Source organism: Hibiscus syriacus, unplaced genomic scaffold, assembly GCF_006381635.1.
Source record: "Hibiscus syriacus cultivar Baekdansim isolate YM2019G1 unplaced genomic scaffold, ASM638163v2 tig00007204_pilon, whole genome shotgun sequence".
Classification (NCBI taxonomy): Eukaryota; Viridiplantae; Streptophyta; class Magnoliopsida; order Malvales; family Malvaceae; genus Hibiscus; species Hibiscus syriacus.
In genome coordinates this window covers 625,120-632,425 of record NW_024062129.1, presented here as the reverse complement: position 1 = coordinate 632,425, position 7,306 = coordinate 625,120, and positions in this window count along the sequence as shown.

Below are 7,306 nucleotides of genomic sequence, written 5' to 3'. Positions count from 1 at the left end.
TCCTCAGAAGAGGATTATTTGAATTTATGCAATTTTGTGTCGACAATTTTGTTGTTGCCCTTTGGTCTTCAAAGATGAGGTTAGAACATGTTTGAGGCAATTGAATTACTGTAGTCAAAATCGTTAATATACATTTGAATGTTAACATTCAAACTTGATTACAATCTCAGGCATAACGTCGACCGTGTACTTGAGAAACTACCTGTATTTTCCGAGCATTTTCTATTCGTGTGGGTAAGATGAATGTCATTACAGTTTGCTGACTTTTCGTTGTCTATGATTCCTACATATTTATGTTCGACTGTTTGTGAACAGGATCAAAAAAAAATGCAAACATACGATTCTGTTACCTACTGTAAAGATCTCAATGATGTTTGGAACGCGTGTCCAGATTTTAACGAGCTAAATACACTTTTGGTCGATGATTCAGCGGAAAAAATGATTTATAATCCGGTAAGTTGCATTTATGCAATATGTTTCTGATCAGTTGAACAGGTGTTCAGACATTGATTATTTTAACAACTTATGTGTTTATATAGAAATACAATTACATATGTCCACATACCTTTGACGCTGCTTCCCATTCGAACGACAAAGCTCTAGGTATGACACAAATTTATTCATGCTTATGCGAATTTAATTTATTGTTAGTAAAATTGCACCTCATTAGTTTGATAATTGAAATTATTATGTATGTCCTCAGAAAAAGGCGGAAACATACGAGAGTATTTGGAAAATTTGTTGAAGGCCTCTAATGTTCCGGACTTCGTTAGAAACAACCCTTTTTCATCGGATTAATTTTGTTTGTCGGTACATTATTTGAACATTCTTGTGTATTTATATTTTGGTGTGATTATATTGTATGTATATTTTCATTAATTATTCCATATTTGCTTCTATGTGTACATATACATTTGAGTGTCTATACTTTTTTAATATATTGTAAAGTATCTATCCTTTTTATAAAAGTGTCTATACTTTTTTCACTGTGGAAAATATTAATTTAAGGTTATCTTTTGAGTGAGTTTTAAGATATTAATTTAGTAATTATAGGCGTCTAATGATTAATTTTTTACGTTACGGTATATATTATTGTTAAATTAAAAATTCTTAATATTATTTTATAAAATATCAAAACAATCAACTATTTTTTTGTGCAAATGAAATTATTAAATTAATATTGTAGGTGGAAAACATGAAACATACTTAAAAAATATTGAAACATAAATTACATATCTTTAAAAAAAGTATCGATCCTTTTTATAAAAAGTATGGACACTTTCAACATATTATAATAAAATAGGTAAATTTGCAATATAACCGGTATAATATACCGGTCTTATGCGCGAATAGGTCTACAACCTATATCGACACTTTTTAATATTGTGTCGGTACTTTATGCCCATATTGGAAGAAAAATGTGTCGATACGATTTAAAAAGTGTCGACATTTTACACATCGGAACCCATAATTATAATGTAATAGATAATTTGTAATATAACCGGTATAAATATACCGGTTTTATGAGCGAATAGGTCTACAACCTATATCGACACTTATAATATTGTGTCGGTACTTTATGTCCAGATTGGAATAAAAATGTGTCGATACCATTTAAAAAAGTGTCGGTAATTTGAAGTAACGCGGTTTTTCTTCCTTCATTCAAAATATTTATATGTACATACAATAGGAGTGATGTTGATACTTACGATATATTATATGGAGATCGTTGTCATTCCATTCCGTCTTCGAAAAAATCAGTTGATGTAGGCTGTGTGCTTGTACTCAAACTAAGCTTGACTTGAGGACATGTTAGTTTGTTATGCCCCTCACCGTTGCAGTACCCACATCGCCTAATTTTCTTCTCGACCTTGTTCTTCGGCACTTCTTTTCGCTTGCGTTGTTTTCGTTGAGGGTCACGAACATTGTTTACTACAATGCTCTGGTTGACTGAATGATTCAAACCAAACGAGTTTTCTAATTCTTCTATTAGTTTTTTCATCTCATCTCTGCGGTTTGAAAGACTCGTCTGTCTTTGATGCAATGTAGCATAACCTACTTGACGTTGAACGTAGAGCAGCGAACCTTGCCATTTGCATCACTTCTGGAGACACATTCAAATCAACATAGCTGGGTGCAGAAGCCTTCGCATCATTAGTCCACCTACTTGAATCAAAGTCCCGGGCAAATATGTGTAGTCCAATTGCTTCAAAATGTGAAGTTGATGGCGACACGGAAGTCCAACGGTCTCGAATTTTTTGCAGGAGCAAATTAGAGTTTTCGTACGAGAATCAAAACTAATTTCAAATTTCCTATTTTTTTCTGCGTACTTTGACAAATATAATGTTGACATTCATCTGATAAGGACTTAATCTCTGCCTCAATCCGGTACAATGTCTCCCGTATAAGTTCATCTTGGAACACACGAAAAGATTCGCGGGTAAAAATCGCAGCGGCATGGCTTTCAAGGTCGACCAGTTTTGTGATCTGGAAGGGCTTCGTATGGGAACTTAAGTAATCCGCTTTCAACTCGTTCATACGCATTCTACTAATTCCATCTTCAATTGCACGAACAACATCTAAATATGTCTTCTTGTGTTTCAGTGCAATAGCTAGTGAAGCATTCATAGACTCGCACCTTTGTGTTGAGCGAATATTGGCAAAGAAATGACCGGTTAGATATGCTTGTGCCCATAAGTGTCGTGTATTTCCCTTCTCAATCACCCATGGATGCTTTGGACGTTGAATTCTGAAACAATCGAACGCCATTGAATATCAAATTCCTTGGTTGTCCACCAGGAAGCCATGCATTTTGAGAATGCTGCTGTAAACTTTGGGTCACCAATGTTAGCTTGTGCATTGCGAGAAAGATGCCAAGAACATAATATGTGCTTAGCATAAGGGATAACAGATTTGATAGCCCTCTGCATTGCCCTATCCCCATCGGTTACAACAGAAATAGGTGATTTATTCATCATGGCTTCTAAAAATTCTATAGCACCCACTCGAAAGATTGAGACGTTTCGTCAGCGATTATGGCAGTGGAAAACACAATTGTGTTATGGTGATGATTGACACCAACAATAGGCATAATTGGTCGACCATACAAATTATCTTTGTACGTTGTGTCGAACGCAATTACATCACCGAAGCATGTGTAATCCGATCTCGATGTAGAATCCGACCAAATAAGATTATACAATGCCCCCGATTCGTCTACCGAGTATGTCATAAAAAACCCGGGATCATCATGTTTCTTATAATCAAAGTAGGCAATAAGCGCATTCACATCCCCATCGACGATTTCCTTTGCTTTACCTCTTTGAAGTGCATTGTAGAGGTCTTTATGTGTAAATCCAACATTATGATAGCCCCCTGCCTGCTGCGTTAAATAGTTCATTACTTGTGACGTGCCAACACCGACCTCTTTCATGTTGTTGCCTCATCGATATCAGCCTTACTTACAGCTCGATTAGAACGCATAAATGGTGTCATAGCAGATGTGCACAATGCATGATTATGTTTCTGATCAGACTTACTTATAACCCACTGATCGTTTGTATTTGTTGATGTAACTACGACTCTAGCCTTACATCCTGTTCTTGTGACTGGCGTATGAGCACGTTGACGATCAACAGTATTGACTTTTGATACTCGAAACCCTTCTTTGGAACAACAAAATTCTTGTGTCTTCACATTCCCTTCCACGTCAAGCCGTGTTGTTCCCTTACGTGCACTAAACCCATGTTCCCGTGCGAATCCCTTGTAAAAGTGCCAAGCTTGATCACGTGAACAGAAGAGCTGACCAACCAATCTGTCAGATTCATCAACATTATGTACTTCATGGCATTCCTCGGTTGGCTTAACATTGTCTACATCAGTATTATCCATGGCAAAAATTTTGTTGTGCAAGTTCAGTGCTCCAGGAGTTGATGGATATGTAAACGAAGGTTCATTTTGAACATGTTTCTGTCGTGCTGCTTTCAATAGGATGTGGCATTGGTAGTGGTAGTTAAAGGGTGGGTACAACATTAAATTCGCAGTACATATTTAGGTATGTACAATAACTACAAGTATATTATCATTTTAAATTCGCAGTACACTGTTAAAAAAATTGAAACATAAATTACATAAGTTTTAAAAAAAGTATCGATCCTTTTTATAAAAAGTATGGACACTTTCAATATAATAGGTAAACATATGATGTAATAGGTAGCCCTTATATAATGTAATAGGTATCGTTTATATAATGTAATAGGTAGTGGTTATATTGTAAAGTGTCTATCCTTTTATAAAAGTGTCCATACTTTTTTCACTGTGGAAAACATTAATTTAAGGTTATCTTTTGAGTGAGTTTTAAGATATTAATTTAGTAATTATAGGCGTCTAATGATTTATTTTTACGTTACGGTATATTATTATTAAATTAAAAATTCTAAATAATATTTTATAAAATATAAAAACAATCAAATAATTTTTTGTGCAAATGAAATTATTAAATCAATATTGTAGGTGGAAAACATGAAACACTGTTAAAAAATTGAAACATAAATTACATAACTTTTAAAAAAGTATCGATCCTTTTTATAAAAAGTATGGACACTTTCAATATAATAGGTAAACATATGATGTAATAGGTAGCCCTTATATAATGTAATAGGTATCATTTATATAATGTAATAGGTAGTGGTTATATTGTAAAGTGTCTATCCTTTTTATAAAAGTGTCCATACTTTTTCACTGTGGAAAACATTAATTTAAGGTTATCTTTTGAGTGAGTTTTAAGATATTAATTTAGTAATTATAGGCGTATAATGATTTATTTTTTACGTTACGATATATATTATTATTAAATTAAAAATTCTAAATATTATTTTATAAAATATCAAAACAATCAAATAATTTTTTGTGCAAATGAAATTATTAAATCAAATAATTCAAATTGAAAATTAAACAACAAATCAATTAAACATTGTTGTGGGTACATTAATTGAACATTGTTATGGGTACATTATTTGGATTAATTTCGTTGAGATGGGTTATGTATAACAAAACAATCTATCTCGCATGTGAGTACTTTATTCCAACCATGTGACAAGTGTGACAACTCCATCAACTCACAACTCAGCTTTGAACTCAATCAATATTGTCTTTTAGCTTGATGATTCATAAAGCATGTTACTTGAACAGTATGAATCAATTATGCAATTTTCATGTTCAATTTAACCTGCATTTCAAATTCATTTCATATGTAATTGGAGTTTGAATTTAAATTTCAATTTGAGTTTGAATTTCAATATATATTTCGGCTCCACTATAAATATTAGCCCAAGCCAATATGCATGTTATCATTGATTATTCATAATTTCCATTGTTTTTTTCCAACGTATAAACGCGAGGGAAATCCCGACCATTTTATTTTTTGGTCAACTTTAAAGCGTCAGAAACGTTTCGGGCGTATGATCTGGGTGGTATACAAGAAATGTAACAAATAGCAACTAAAATCATAAGTTGAGTACCACCCAAATCATAAGTCTGAAATACTTCCGATGCTCATCAAAATCCAAAGCTCATATGGTGCCAAGCAAAAGGAAATCAAAATCCAAATCTCATATGATGCCAAGCAAAAGGAAATCAAAATCTACAACTTGAGTTTGAACATTGATATGATATGTTCAGTTGTTATCATGTTGGGATTTTCTCGTTTTTGATTGCTTGGATAGTTGTTCTCTTGCTTCTTCAAGTGTTCTTAAGGTTATCCTTTGAGTGAGTTTTAAGATATTAATTTAGTAATTATAGGCGTCTAATGATTTATTTTTTACGTTACGATATATATTATTATTAAATTAAAAATTCTAAATATTATTTTATAAAATATCAAAACAATCAAATAATTTTTTGTGCAAATGAAATTATTAAATTAATATTGTAGGTGGAAAACATGAAACACTGTTAAAGTATCGATCCTTTTTATAAAAAGTATGGACACTTTCAATATAACATAATGTAATAGGTAAATTTGCAATGCTATCGGTATAAATATACCGGTTTACTTATAAAATAGGTAAATATAAGCGCTACCTATTACATTATATAAGCGCTACCTAGTATGTTATTGTACTTTATAATATTTCCGGTTAAATAATATAACATAACCGGTCTAAATTTTAACCGGTCACTTGTTTAACCGGTCACGCCGTATATTAGCCGTTTTTTAGGCGCCGCACCGCAGAACCACCCGAAAAACAACCGATAATTTCACTATATATATATATATATATTCTCTCGATTTTCAAGATTTCGTTCTAATTAATTTGAATTATCCACGTATCATATATTTAATTTTAGTAGATAAATTTTTTAACAGAAATTTTTTACATATATAATAACTCGAAATTAACTTAAATAATATAAAACTATTTATTAGTTGAACCAAACTTAGTGATTCCATAAAATATAAAAACATGCTCAAGATTCCACTGTTTCGGGTTTTGGTCTTTGCTGGTTCCTCACGCCTCACAATTAATCTTGGGTCCACCCTGTTTATCTTTTGCAATTTGAATTTGCTCACTTTCTGCCGATGGATTCATTGTTTAGAGTAAACTTCAATTAAAGGTGTTTATGTTCAGTTTGTATATGTTTAAATTTTTAATGTCGTATTTATTTATCTATTTTTAAGGTATTTATATTTAATTTGTTTTGCGTTTAATAATGTGTTTGTTTATATGTTCACCAACAAATTGATGAAATTAAGTCACTAGTCTTTAAGCTTCTTAGATTTTATAGTTTGAACTGCAAAGTTCACCATGCATTTAATTTATTCCTTACTCTCTCTCCAATATATAAAATGTAAAGAATATAAGTAAAAGGAGAGTCGGGTGAACGAGCTTATAAACGAATTTATTTGTGAACATAAACGAGCTAAACACATCAATGTTCATGTTTATATTCTTATTTGTTTATTTATTAAACGAACATAACAATTTTGTTCCTACTCATTTATTTAACTTTATAAACGAATAAAAATAAATATTATAAGAACTGTTCACGAATAATTCATTGATCACAAAATAAACCTCTAAACTGGACACAGATGCATACGCCCAACTTGAATGATCAAAGTGCATATTAATACAAATGCATTACATAATGCAGTTTATTAGAATCATAGTGTAAAATTAGCATCTAATTAAGTTTTAAAATCTAAAATAAATGTATATTTTTATTGATGAAAACTATCATTAATTATTATAATAATTTATAATACTAACATGATATATATATATTACAAATTTTCGTATCCTTA